The sequence below is a fragment of the Hylaeus anthracinus genome, unplaced genomic scaffold (assembly GCF_026225885.1).
Source record: "Hylaeus anthracinus isolate JK02 unplaced genomic scaffold, UHH_iyHylAnth1.0_haploid 11994, whole genome shotgun sequence".
NCBI classification, from domain to species: Eukaryota; Metazoa; Arthropoda; class Insecta; order Hymenoptera; family Colletidae; genus Hylaeus; species Hylaeus anthracinus.
In genome coordinates this window covers 5,319,418-5,334,241 of record NW_026534341.1, presented here as the reverse complement: position 1 = coordinate 5,334,241, position 14,824 = coordinate 5,319,418, and the positions used below count along the sequence as shown (strand labels likewise).

At 40.0% G+C, this 14,824-nt stretch overlaps 1 protein-coding gene and 1 long non-coding RNA gene across 3 annotated transcripts in view; one reads left to right on the top strand and one right to left on the bottom strand.

Annotated features, from left to right (window-relative positions):
• The window catches only part of LOC128888367 (pro-resilin-like), a 35,170-nt gene extending 23,330 nt beyond the window's left edge, over positions 1–11,840 (bottom strand). Inside the window, exon 1 of one of the 2 annotated variants that reach the window (XM_054145153.1) lies at positions 11,783–11,840. The gene's annotated coding sequence lies outside the window, so the exon portion shown is untranslated. Of the gene's footprint in view, positions 1–10,110; positions 10,235–11,782 lie in introns of those variants that run through there. The other variant, XM_054145154.1, reaches the window with a different exon arrangement.
• On the top strand, positions 1,068–4,209 carry LOC128888370 (uncharacterized). The gene is made up of 3 exons (XR_008460239.1): positions 1,068–2,881; positions 3,693–3,793; positions 3,872–4,209. It is a non-coding gene; the product is annotated as an uncharacterized LOC128888370 (long non-coding RNA).
• Positions 11,841–14,824: the final 2,984 nt, after the last annotated feature.

The following is a 14,824-nucleotide window of genomic DNA, read 5'->3' as shown; positions in this document are numbered from 1 at the left end:
ATAGAAATTTATTACAAATTTGTTTGAATTTAATATAAAAGAAACGACATGACTTTCCAGTTTATCTAATATAAAGAAGTTGTTTGCTATATGGATGTCCTTGTCGTGCATGAATTTTTCGTTTCCAACCCGGTCCAGAAATTGCCATTTTTTAGCATCTTTCCTTTATTCGGATGATATATAATCTTTTACAGTTTTAGCGATATGAACTGCAGTGTTATCGCGCTGACAAATAAAATTACTACCACCAGTATACAGGGTGTCCTAAAAATATTGGAAGTCGTTGAGAGGGGTGGTTCGGGAGGTGATTTGAAACAACTTTTTCCTTTGTGAAAATATTATCCGAGGCTTCGTTAAGGAGATATTAACTGAAAACTCCGGACCAATCAGAGCGCGAGTACGCTGGTGGAGGGCGGTCGCCTAGCGCGTAGCCTACGCCTACCGCGGGCGTTCCGCCGGGATACTCGTGCTCTGATTGGTCAGTCTTTTCCGTTAATATCTCCTCAACGAAGCCTCGGATAACATTTTCGCTAAGGAAAAAGTTGTTTCAAATCACCTCCCGAACCATCTCTATCAATGTGTTACAACATTTTTGGGACATCCTGTATATCGGATACTTGTTACTTTGTTGTCGTATTAAATTACGATAAGTAATGGCATTCGTTCCTCTACCAACAAAAACGACACCAGTCTTACCATTACATCCTATGCCCGTCCAAATCATTGTTGTACCACCGCCCATTCGATGCCGCATCTTTGACAATTCTTCCTTTCCTACCTGGTGGTAATAGTGGTCAGAAACATCTGGACCATCCAGATTGAAACGTTTTTCATCGTTGAATATAATTCATCGCCAGTTCTTCTTTCAACGCTGTATATGTACGTCGCTTTGCAAAGCCGACACGATCCTCCTTATGTTTCGCTAGGATTAGTTACAACGGCAGCTTTGCGAGCAATGTCCCATGATGTAAGACACGCGTTACGTGCAGCACCTAAAATGGCAGGTTTATCGCGAGCAGAAGTCGTAGGGGAGTACATTCGCTACTTTTTTTCCCCTATCATAATTATTCGCATTTTTCGCTAAGCTGTAAACAACTGTTCGGTTTCTTAAAGAAACTTTCTTTTCCCAGTCTTCGCATTTTTTTCATAGAAAACTCCGACCGATCAGAGCGCGAGTACGCTGGTGGAGCGCCCGAGGTAGCGTATGAGCGCAGCCGCCTAGCGCGTAGCCGTAGAGGCGATCAAAATATTTTTCGAAACGGAATTACATGTAATTTCGCACCGAAATGAAACTGTCAGTGATAGTTTGTCGTTGAAGTTAAGGATCGGTTTTAGCGTACCGTTCGGAACAGGTTTTACGCGCCCCACGGGTTAATTTCCATACGAAACCGTATGCAAATGGGTCTTCATTCATAGATGCGTGAGACACGGCTGATCTTTTTTGAAAAAAAAGACCGAGATTTCCTGATTTTGCAAAGAACGGAAGTTTCAGAGATAAAATCTCTGGCTCGCTTCTTGATTGAAAAGACATAGTGAATCACGCCTTTGCAGTTCCAGTCACGAATGAAAGGAATTGAAATTCTTTTTCCTGCTGGACAAAACGTTGGAATCAACTCGGGTTTTAATCTTTATTAGATGGATAGTTTGTCTAACGTAACGCCGAATGTTTCCTTGCTATGTCGAATGGATGACGTGTTGCGAGGTAAACCGAAAACGCCTTAATTAAACCTTTGATGTCCATCAGCAATGGCTGAAATGTATTAAACAATGTTTTTATGATTTGTCTGCGCAAAGTGACCGTCCGTCCCTTTTCCATTTCGAAAAAGGCAATATTTTTCCAAGTTGAGAAACAATGGTGCGTATCGAGGGATGGGTGTGCTAGCATTCACTGTGAGAAAGGAAAATGATTGGACGTATTTGCATACGGCGAAAAGTTAAAACGACAGAAAGAAATATCGAAATAGGAGAGATCAACAAACAAAGCTTACGAATGCACGTCGTGCATTTATGCGTTGTGAAACACGTATATGTACGTAGGAATGCTTATGCGGGTACAGCCTTTCTTTGCGGTTGTCGTTTGCCGTCGGTGGTCATCGAACTCGCGACAAATTCAAAATAAACGGCCAAGACGCACCTAAGCATGCGTATACGGCCACCGTCGACGATCTTCTCGTCTGCAAAACACAGCAAACATGAATTTCATTGTCAGTAAAACCTATCCCACGAAGCAACTGATAACGTATCAGTTGTTCCCGTGTAATATCGATCACTTTTTTTAACATTGTCAAGATGCCGTGCTAGTCTAGCGGCCGAAAAATGTGGCGATATTTGGAATCTTTTAAACAAATAACTACGCTATGAATTGTTTTAAAATCCTGCGTGTCTATCGATCGATACTGAAACAGTGAGCTAAATTTTGTTCAAGTGAAAATAATAGTTTGCTATCGAGTTATAGTGCGATTGTGTGGAATCGTTAAAAAAATTGCTGATCATGGGTGTTACGATGTAAACAATTGCAGTTATTTCAACTTAAAAAAAAAAAAAAAAAAGGCCAAAGATATTCTTAGTCTATGTGGATATGGTTATCGACTGAAGTAGAATAATTTTTAATTACTGATGAAAAATTACGATTTTCTTGGCTGGCAAAATTCGAATTTTGCATACATCGAAAATATTCTAGTTTCAGCAGGTAATGAGAGGTGTGCGTTGGTAAGGATGCAGCTCCATTTCTTCAAATTTTTAGGAAATTAAAAGAACATGTTTTTTTTGTACTATAAGAAAGAAAAGAAAAGACAAAACAAATAGAGAAATAGATAAAGATGTACCGATGTCCAACAGGTGGCGTTTCGAATAACAATAGAACTGCGCAGCGACTCTTCTGGTAAGTATACTACTACTTCTATCGAGGGATGGGTGAACCGTACCCCATAATTCTGCGTTCTTAACCCTTTCATAGCGGCTGTCGGTTTCGCCTTTTGAACATTTATCCAACAACTATCGCATTCTTTGAGTATTACAGTTAAACTGTTGACATTTATGTACATAAAAATCAAGATATAGCAAAGTACAAAAAGAAAGTATAAAAGAAAAAATTACGAATACACTAAACTAGTAATATTTTATTTTGGCGTATCACTAAATCTTAATTCCTATTCTACAAAATATTAGCTTGTCGCAAAAGTTTCTTTTGCTTTATTAATAAGTAATACATGCACAATAGTTTATGCTTTATGTTACATCACTGAATTGTGCACGATTCATTTTGCTCCGTTACTGTTACAACATGAATATGTATGAAATTAGATCGTCTATTTATATAAACACGACCACATCAAATAATTGAGCGCAACTCGCGAAAGAAACTTTCGTGACAATCTAATATAATATTTATAGAGATTTATACGATTCGTAATCACTCTTTTTGCCGATATTTATAATAAATCTGAATTTTTTTTGCAATCTTAGCGTTTACATTATTTTATTATTTTGGTTTAACGCTAAATCTTAATTCCCATTCTAAAAATAATCAGTATCATTAGACGCTTACAAATCTGCTAATCACATTTTTGTCAAGATTTGTAATAAATTATTTTTTCGATTATTTATTTACTTTGATTCGAGGACGATTCATCCATGTCTACGATTGAACGGCACACCCATACGCGTTGAACCTATTTCCTTTTTTCGGATAGGATGAGGACGGCGAAAAGAAAATAAAGCGAGGGAAAGAGGAAGAACGGAGATTCGGCGAGAGAATCGAGGGGAGGAAAGCTGACAATGAGTGTGGTGAAATGTAAGGAAGATGCGGTTGTTGGCCAGGTTTAAGATGTCCCGACACGCCCACGGAATCTCACGGCCGATCCTGTTTTAGGATAAGGCGGATTATCAACACTGCTTCGTCTCCGATGCAGGTGTACCTACTGAACGGACAGCGGCTCCTTTGCTTCGAATCGTGTATACCAAGCTCTTCCTTCTCATTTTCAATCTTTTATCTCTTTCTTATATTTTTCTAGCAGCCTGTCCATTACTCCAAATAAATTGTACGCAATAAACGTTAGGGAAGAGCGGAAATCGTTAAAAAATATTTCTCGTTTCGTAAACTCAAGATGGCAGACGTGAAGTTATTAATTATTACGTTCCAATTGACTTCCCGATTTATAGGGAAGTTATTGTATTTCCCCCTAAAATGAAAAATCGATTTTTTAGCAGATCACCATGTTTCAAGGTCGTCGGAGTAATTTTAGCCTATTTTTAACAAATTATTCGTGTGCGCGTATGTATGTATGTATGTACGTATGTGAACAAATTTTTCAAAATGATCGATGATGCAATCGACGTGTATCCACCTAACTTAGAGCTGATTAGATTTTGTTCTAATTCGGTCCAGTAGTTTTTTAGTTTTTTAAAGAAATTTATGAGTGAATAACTAAACGGAAATAATATATAGACATATATTACTATTGTTATATTTGTATGCATATGTATAACGCATGTATACAGGGTGTCCCAAAAATGTTGGAGATCCTTGAAAAGGGTGGTTCAGGGGGTGATTTGAAACAACTTTTTCCTTAGCGAAATTGTTGTCCGAGGATTCGTTAAGGAGATATTAAGAGAAAACTCCGACCAATCAGAGCGCGCGTAGACCGTTGGAGCGGATGCGGTAGCGAAGGCTACGCGCTAGGTAGCCGCTCTCGTACGCGAACAAGTGACTCGACGTGCATCGAAGGACATTGACGCTGCCGCCTAGCGCGTAGCCTTCGCTACCGCGGCCGCTCGAACGGTCTACGCGCGCTCTGATTGGTCAGGGTTTTCTCTTAATATCTCCTTAACGAAGCCCCATCCGACATTTTTGCAAAGGAAATTGTTGTTCAGAATCGTCTCAGCTACCCCCCATTTCCGGCTCCTCCCCGACTTTTGGGACACCCTGTATACACATGTATACATACAAGGTGCTCCAGATGTATGGAAACAGTTAAATATTTCCAAAATGGAACATTTGTGAGAGAAATGGTTTAGAGAAATGTTTTAGGATTTCCAAAAATTCTATTGAACGTTCGTGTCCGTTTGACCTTCAAAGGAGCGGTCAAAGTCACGTCAAGGTCAACATGATTTTTTTTAACGGAACACCTCATTTTTTATGAGACCTTTTCAAAACACTAGTTTTTTGTGTTGACACTTTGATTCCGATATCTTTATCTATAGTTCGTCAATAGATTGGTCATCCAACAAGTTTACCGACACTTTTCCAACTCTCTCAGTAGGTTTCAGTAGGTTTCAATAGGTTGGGGAATCACTGACAAGGGAAGGTCGCGATCCGGACGAGCGGTTTTTGAACGACACCGGACTCAAATGATGGGGGCTGATGGGCATAAAAAAAGTGCAAAACATTAGGGGTATCTGGCCAGCCGTTTTTATAAAAAGCTCAGGATAAAGATGCTGCATTTTCGCCAAGGCATGAAGCGTTCGAGACTTTTTCACTGTCGAATCTTTTACGGTTTTTGTTTTAAGAAGGTACACGCGCGCTCATCTTTCCCGGTACATATAAGGCGGCCTATCGGAATGCTTCCGGTCGACTCGAGACTTTTCTCATATCCCTCGAATAGCCTCTCGTGATACTCACGGCCAGTGGCAGGTACCTATATTCGAGACCTTCGTGTGCGCCCAAGCATGTAATGACCACCGTCTCATCTCAAGACAGGAAGAGGAACAGGTTTTCCATTTTTTACCAGCTTATCGTCCCCCTTTAACCTCAAGCTCGTCGATTCTCCGGATGTCGGGAGCGAGGTGAAAAAGAGAAAAACGGGTCACAATTTGAGGGATGAACTGAAAAATACACGGCAAGGATTCAGAGGCACGCAAGGGAAACCGGGGCAGAGCGAAATTCTGAGGCAAGGTGAAATATTGTTTCGTACGTGTTGCTCGCCGTATTGCGTCACGAAGAATGGCGTCGAAAGGGTTCCCTTAAGAAAACTTCCTAGACTCATCCTAGACGAGTTGGTCATCCAGTACCAAGGGTCATAGTTAACCCCTCTCAACTCAACAGGTCTAGGTTATAAGATTCAGAAATGTTCAGAACAGAGCACTTTTGTTTTCGATCCTTCTGCGCGTCAGTCTGATATTTTCTTTCCGCAAGTATCCAGAGTTATATTTTTGAAACGTCCGAAATATATTTGTAAGGGTACAAATCGGTCTCCACGTTCCTCACCAGAATCCCAACAATACTGTTACTGGCTACATTGAAAGCCAAGTCTGTTTCCAAACACTGAACACATTGTAAATACACAAGCATCGACACAGTAAATAAAATGTTGAGATCCAATTTCACACTGACTCGGTGATTCTTCAATCTACCTCCTTCTGAAAGCTACCGAGAGAGTTAGAAAAGTGTCGTAAGCCTTAAGTGAACCCTTTGCACTCGAGGCTTTTTTTTTCTGGTATCTATCAGCAACTCGAGATGCTTTCTTAACATTCTAGTGTCACGAACGCTAAGAAGCTTCGAAAATGAGATTTGAAAATCAGGTCACCTTTGCCTCAACGATAATCATTTTATTGGCACTTCAAGTTCCAAAGAAATTAAACCTAAAGGAAACCTAGAACGTACTACTGAGAGTCACCTCTCGAGTGCAAAGGGTTAAAAAGACCCAAAGCGTTTTCCAACCTCCTCGCGCGTCGTTCAAACCAAAATGTACGTTGCCATGTGTGTGTGTGTGTCTAACATGCCAGCAGAGGCAAACGCGAAACAAACCAGCAGATTAAAGGGTCGAACGTTGATAGCTGACAACGTGAACGAATCGTGCGGCTCCCGTCGGCTCACGATTAGAGTAACTCGGACGCGGAGAAAGGAATGGCGTCAAGTTCCGTATAAGTGATGGAAAGAAAAGAATCTAACGAAGAAAGAAGAAAGATGCGTGGAAGGTGTTTACCAGAATATGTGTTTACGAAGAGTTGATTTTCTGGATGCGCCCCCACCCGTGGGATTGTTCCTTGTTGCGCGAGCCTTTACGCACGTTGGTTCGCGCGTGTGCGTGGCCGGTCACGCGTGTACGTTTGTGCGTGTATTCCGCGTGCTTACGACGAGACGTGGCAACGCAGGTTGGAATGCAGTTTAGGAACGCGAGAGTCGCCCACGAGGCCAGCTCCCCTTCCCCTTCCGAAGGCCTCCTTTTGTTAGAGGAAGAAACTGAGGCCGAGGGGAAGCTGGGGGCTACCAGGAAGGAACTCGTTGGAATTCCCTTGACTCGCCTTCTTTATTTTCGTCTACGATTATGTATTTCTCTTTCTCCGCCTTGCCACCGTGCTCTTTTCTTGGAAGAAAAATTCGTGATGCATAGGTGCGTGGCAGTGGTTCCACGACGGTCGCTGCAGTCGTCGCCGATAGGGGTAGGAGCCACTCGAATATCCGGATATCCGGATAACGACATCTCCAAGTATTCGTAATCCGAGCTTCGAATATTCGAATTTCTTCCATGAAAGTCTGAATATTCGAATATACATAATCATTTCACTAATATCTACCGGAATTATAAACTAAAAAATAACCGATTGACAAAAATTACATGTATTTTCCATTGAAAATTTTCGAAGGTATGGGCAAGGTGTTAATGTTAAAATTAAGAGGTCAAATTTTGCAGATATTTCTTTGCATGTATTTGGAAGGTACTTACTATAGAAGGTGCATAACATGGATTTAAAGAAGTATTCGAATAACGACCACCCTACTAGACATACGCTTGTAGTGTGAAGAAAGTGGAGGGGGGGGGGGGGGACTGACAATCCTTATTTATGTGTATAGACAAAGCTAGAGACGAAATTCTATTTATTTTATATCGGATATTTTGTTGAGTTACTCGGATATATAAATATTCCAATTAACCAGATAATACAAAAATCCGGATGAAAGTTTCGGCCGTAGTTGTCGATGATCGTTTTTCAACCACGTTATGGACGTTCCCGTTCGGTTAAGTTGGGGCAATCGGATGAAAATTGAATTTGAAAGGTTGCCTCGTCGAGGCGACGGAGTCAGCACGAAAATAACGTAGCCTGATACCAACGATGAGAAAGGAGAAGGAGGAGGTCACGGCTACCTGGAAGGAACGTCGATGGAATTCTCCCTTTCTTTATTTTTGCCCGTGTGTTGTTTCAATGAAAGATCAACGAATCTTCGTTAAAGATGTACACAGATGTACAAGAGTTGATACAGTTCCAATCTACGATCTTCGTCCAAATCCAGCGCCACCTAGGGGGGTCTAACGCAAACAAAAACAATCCAGAGCATCGCACAAACATATGGTGTAAATCATGAAGACTGTATAAGGAGATCCAACTCCATACGAAAGTTACTAGAAAACTGTTATCAAAATCCCGGGCTTTAAGTTATGAATATTTCGTCCACTCGCGGCGCTAGTGCGCACAGCTACGATATATATATGTCATATGTGTGTGTATTATCATATATACAGGGTGTCCCAAAAATGTTGGAGGTCCTTGAAAGGGGTGGTTCGGGAGGTGATTTGAAACAACTTTTTCCTTTGCAAAAATGTCGGATAGGGCTTTGTTAAGTAGATATTAATAAAAAAAACCCGACCAATCAGAGCGCGCGGATACCGTTGGAGCGGCCGCGGTAGCGAAGGCTACGCGCTGAGCGGCCGCGTCAATATCCTTCGATGCACGTCGAGTCACTTGTTCGCGTACGAGAGCGACTACCTAGCGCGTAGCCATCGCTATCGCGGCCGCTTCAACAGTATACGCGCGCTCTGATTGGTCAGTGTTTTCCGTTAATATCTCCTCAACGAACCCTCGGTCAACAATTTCGCTAAGGAAAAAGTTGTTTCAAATCACCCCCTAAACCACCCTTTTCAAGGATTTCCAACATTTTCGGGACACCCTGTATATACATATATATGTTATTTTCTTCCTAAAATACCACCGGACAATTCTTTTTGACAATACCGTTCAAAAGCTGAGACTTCGACGAAGTTTCTCCCGAAGAGTGCCCGCCAAAAAACTATGTCTTTGAAACCGGATAACGAATACAAAAAAAATGAAATTTTTTAAAATTCTTCACGATGTAAAGTTTGACCTAATTTTTCACTTGTTAAATCTACGTAATAAATTTTGGTTTTCCATCATGGAGATGAGAAATTTAACCCTCCCTCGATAGGTATACTTAGTTTTAGATTTGCACTGTAATTTAGTGGAAAAGACAGAAAAAATATTAAAAGTGAAAATTCTCGAGAATAAGGCGACACAAAGAAAATGTCTAAGAGCAATTTTTTGTTGGAAATTTGTTGTAGAATTGACAGCCTGTGTATGTCCGAATTAATACGTAGACACCCTGTATATTTCATATGTGTATATGTCATATATGTATATTATCCATAGGTACGCAAAAAAATATAGGCCTCAAAAAATTCATATGTATTTTGCAATAACAAATGGACCGCCGGTCAAGTGCAGGCCAATTTGGAGATTATCTGTAGAAAAATTGTATACAAATGTATATCGTAGTCTGTGCTCACTTGCGCCCCGAGTGGTAGAAATATTCGTAACTTCAAGCTCGGGATTTTGATAACATTTCTACGCTACATAGTTTGGACTCCTTATACAGTATTCATGGTGTGAATGTAAGGTTGGTAACTTCAGTGGTTAAGCCGTGATGGTCAGACATACATACTTACCAACAGTGATGGGCAAAACCCTAGGCTTCGAATAAATCTGAAGTGTGTCGATATGTTTATCTCGTTTCGTCTTTTGAACATTTTCCAAAGAAGGAAACGAGACAAACACATCGGCAAACTTCAGATTCATTCGAAGCCTAGGATTTTGCCCATCTCTGCTCATCAACGTTTTTATTATATTATTATTGAACCGTGATATCTTCGTATACAATAATTTGTTCATTAAATCGTTTTGCGTGTTTATCAGATCCGCACACTTTTGTCAAGGTTCATTCGGTTCTGCTCTTTCTTCAGTTCTGTTTAGTTTTTCTCAGTTTTGCCAGGGTTTTTTCAGTTTTACTTTTGCTGACGCTAGTTGAATTTTTTGTTCGGAAAGGGTTGAATGGGTAACGTTCGCACTGTTTCCGTGGTCGCGATCAGAGACTGTACATACTTGGGCGAGTTTCGGAGCGAGTCAGGCTCAGGAAAGAAATGTTCCTCGGTCTACAGTAGAAAGCACAAGGACGGTGGGTATCGCTGGTAGATGACGTAATCGGACAAGAGGTCTCTTAATTGGCTCGGCGTCTAGCGCGTTAGGATCAATTGTCGACGTAATGCGAGGCAGAACGGTGCAGAGTAACGCGGCATGACGCGACGCGAGGCAAACGCCGACGCAGCTTCCCACACTGGCGTGTCTTGAACGACGCCTTCGAGTGGCTTCCGATGTAACAGGTACTTTAGATCCATTTTGTTTTTACAGTGGGTCCAAATACTATCTCTGCGACCAGTTTTTCAGAAGCGATTTCCTCTAAAGAAACAGTACATTGCTGTAGCGTACTCACAAACATATCACTGAAAAACAACAAAATAATGGCTCTTATATAACCTACCTAAACAACAACATATCTACCCCACCTTAAGGATATATTTTGGTGCAAACGTTTAAAAAGAGGAGATTCCTTGGTAATTAAGGAAAGACAGAGTATTGATGGTAAAATAATAAACGATTTTGTATTTATTAGGTTGTCCAAAAGTTTCTTCCGTTACTTGCACTCAGTTATGTTCTCTAGCAGTGTTTATATAAATAGACAACTTAATTTCTTAGATGTTAACGTTGTAACAGTAATGGAGCAAAAAGGAATCGTACTCAATTCAATAATGTAACATTGGACAACAAATATTGTGTACGTATTACTTATTAATGGAAATGGAAAGAAACTTTTGGGACAACCTAATAATAATAATAATACATATTTTAAAGGTTAAAGGTTATGCCATTTTTTTTATTGACATTATAGCACATATATTATAGCGTTAACGTCTAAAAGGAAGGGCTTCTTTGGTAATTAAAAAAAGAAAAACTATTAATGGTAAGATAATAAACGATTTTGTATTTAATAATACGTATCTTAAAGGTTAAGGGAAAATGTATTTTATGCCATTTTTTTTATTAACATTATAGCACATATATTATAGTGTAAACGTCAGAAAAGAAGGGCCTCTTTGGTAATTCAAAAAAGAGAGAGTATTAACGGTAAAATAACAAACGATTTTGTATTTAATAATACATATATATTAAAGGTTAAGCGAAAATGTGTTTTATGCAATTTTTTAATTAACATTATAGAAAATCTGTACGTAGTTAAAATTTTCTTTCGAGACAATCGCAAACTGCATAATCTAGCATTTGTCGTGGTACTTATTTTTCTAGCCTCGTCGTATTCATAAATTTTTTAAAATTCTTTAGTAAAAAGCTCTGTCACGCGTACATGGCGACGAACGTGTTAAAGAATGAGCCAGCTTGGAGGCCAGCCGGTCCAAAGAGATTTGCGTCGAATCGAAGTGTGATCCAAATGTAACGTATGGAGTAGTTGATAATAATACGAACTAAACGATGGCTTGTAACTGTAGAAGCCCATAATTAATTAATTAATAAATTAAGGAGATTTATAAAAGAAAGTAATGAATGGGACTACGCAAATTATTAAAATGCAAAAATTATGTACGGATTAGTATTACAATCGATGAAATGACCTCGCGCCCTAATAAAAAAGATAACGACGGCTACTGAATTAAGAAAAAAGCACTCAGATATGTACATTACAGTTCTCTTTGCAAGCAGATACATTTAAAGAACTGCGCACGGTAATACTTTCTTCACCAACTGTACGTACAACCTCTCGAGTTACTTTGCAATACGAACCGATCACTGTCCACGTTTACATTCGCGACGACGAATTTATTTCTTCGCAGTTTCTAGTCTATTCCGGTTCATCGAATTCAACGGGCAGGAAGTACGAGTGGTGACGCAATCGTTCACGACTCGAGATAACGTCACGCGATGTCGGACGTTTGAAGGTGTTCGAGTTTCCTCGTTGAGACAAACACGACGAAGAAATGCATATTTGCGCGAACTCGGGCCGGGCTAAAAGAAGAGTAGCGACGTTATATCCGCGAATAACTGTTGTGAAATGGACGAGGGAGTTCGAGAGAGACGCTGAAGGAAAAGACGATGACGGTCGGGAAATAAATTAATGAGAGATTGATTCTAAACTCGAATCAATGATCAACCGTACGCCATCGGTTTGCTTCTGCTCCGTTTCTTTAAAGAAAGGTGACTTTGGAACGTAAGGATATGTCCGTGCTCGATAACAACCGATGATATGCTTGTCGTTTAATTATTTAGAAATATTCCGGTGAATTTTGTACAATTTTCTTCCGTTTGGCTTAGCTTCGTTTAGCTTTGTTAGCTGTAGTGTAGTATTCGTCTGTTTTATTCAATTTTCCTAATAAGTTTTGACCAGGTTTGTTGCGTTCTGTTTAGTTTTTCTCAATTTTCGACAGATTTACGGATTATTATTGGTTCTTGGTTAAATTAAGATTGATTCTAAACTCGAATCAATGATCAACCATACGCCATCGGTTTGCTTCTGCTCTGTTTCTTTAAAGGAAGGTGACTTTGGAACGTAAGGATATTTCCGTGCTCGATAACAACCGATGATGTGCTTGTCGTTTAATTATTTAGAAATATTCCGGTGAATTTCGCACAATTTTCTTCCGTTTGGCTTAGCTTCGTTTAGCTTTGTTAGCTGTAGTGTAGTATTCGTCTGTCTTATTCAATTTTCCTAATAAGTTTTGACCGGGTTTGTTATTTCAATCATCACGAAACTACAGCAATTAGGTTAAACGTTTCTCGTTCAAGTTCAACTAGTTGGGTCGGCGCTGAAAAGATTAAGGGTTGCTCCGATCCTTTCTGCGTATAACAGCGCAGAAGATACGTCTGTTTTCATCAAGCTAGGGATGAAGAGTGGTTAATCGATGAGCTCTTCTCAGTTTGTCTAAAGAGGGTATTATCCGACCGAATCGTTCTCTCTCGTACAGTTTCGGATAAAGGCTGGTAAGTTTCTGAGGACTTAAAAGGCTCGTAATACGATGGCAGACGAGGAGCCGATGCGCCGAGTCGAACGAACTTCCGGGTCTTCGGCGACCCTCGTTTGTCTCGGAAGCCAAAAAAGTAACAAGGAGCCGTTACGCACTGACACCGGACCATCGAGGCATTCAAGCCTTCCCGTTTCCCATGCCTAAGTCGTTTCCAGAAAATCTAACTTCGTTGCTGAATACAAAATTTAACTTAATTTATTTACTCGCACGTGTAACGAACGATAAGACTTCAAATTATTTCAAATGCTACGAGTTCGATATAGAGGTCTCCCTATAGGAGGCGTTGTTCACTTGGATGGCGCCTCTAAGAGAGGGTACGCTTGATTAAGGGGTTACATACCTTTAGCTGACGGAAAAATACAGAACTTTTCAGACTTCATACAGTCTCCATAACGGATATTGACGTAGAGGTTTGACTTTTTAAAAAAAAAAATATTACTTTATAGGAAATGTTAAAACGGAACTTTTTTATAATTACAGTTTATTCGTAAGACGTTTAGTCTCTAAAATAGAAATTAAGAACGTAGAGGACCATTTTTCTATGAATTCGATTACATTTGAAATAGTGAAAATGAAAGCATGGTTAGTTGACAATTACATATTTGTCGATACATTAAAAGATATTACCTCATAGAGGATGATGAGACGAAACTTTGATATATTTACAGTTTGTTCAATCGGACGTTTAGTTTCAGAGATTTAGTTTCAGTTTCTAAGATTTCAAAATCTTAGAAGACCTTTTTCCTGAAATTCGATTCTTCCAACGATCTTTTAACCTTTCAATTTTTATTTCCTATACTAACCATCCTATGAATAAACTATACATATAAAAAAAGTCTCTTCTCATCATCCCCTATAAGCCGATATTTTTTGTCAATCGATTCAACGAATACAAACATTTCTCGGAGCTTATTTCTCGAGGGCGCGTTATACGGATACGCCCTCCGCAGTCAAAGGGTCAAAGAACTACAATCGTTTACAGCGTAACAGCCACGATCGTCGATTATTATTAACAACGATCACTCACAATAGCGATACAACTTGTTAGAGAAACGTTATCTTTACTTGACAAAACATTCAGCTTACCGTTTTAGCATTAATGAATAGACATACAACGTTGTAAAATAATCCACGACGTGATTATTCATAGATAAAATTCCAAAAGACATCGAGGAGCAGCGGATGATTCGTTCTCGATTCCAGACATTTTACACGTTACTGTTTCTAATCCGTTATGCTTTCTTCTCTGCGACGATCGAATAGACCGGTAATAGGAAAGAATAGGATCGAGTGGAAGGAAGAAGCGGAACGAACGCCAGGGAGTTTTTAGGGTTTTAAAAGGAACGGAATCGCGACAGGAGGTGTACAGGAGGAGCGAAGGAGGTAGAAGCGTGGTAGGTGGTTTGACCTTCCTTGGAAGGAGAGGCGATCTGGGATCGCGCCCTCTGTCGGAAGTACGGTTATGCGGAGGAGAACGATAACGGAACGTCCTCCTCCTCGTCCACCGTTTTCTTCTTTTTCCGTCTTGGCCGTCCTGTCGACCGGCGCTCGGTGCCGTTGTCGACTAAACCGCTTTCGGTGATACGGATCGACGAGATTCTTGAAACAAGTAGAAGTCGAAACACCCTGTAATCATCCGCGATAGATAAAGTAAAAGAAAATGACGAATCGCAAAGAGGAAAAGGGTGGTGCGCGAAGAGGTGTGTATAAATTCGTGTAAGTACAGA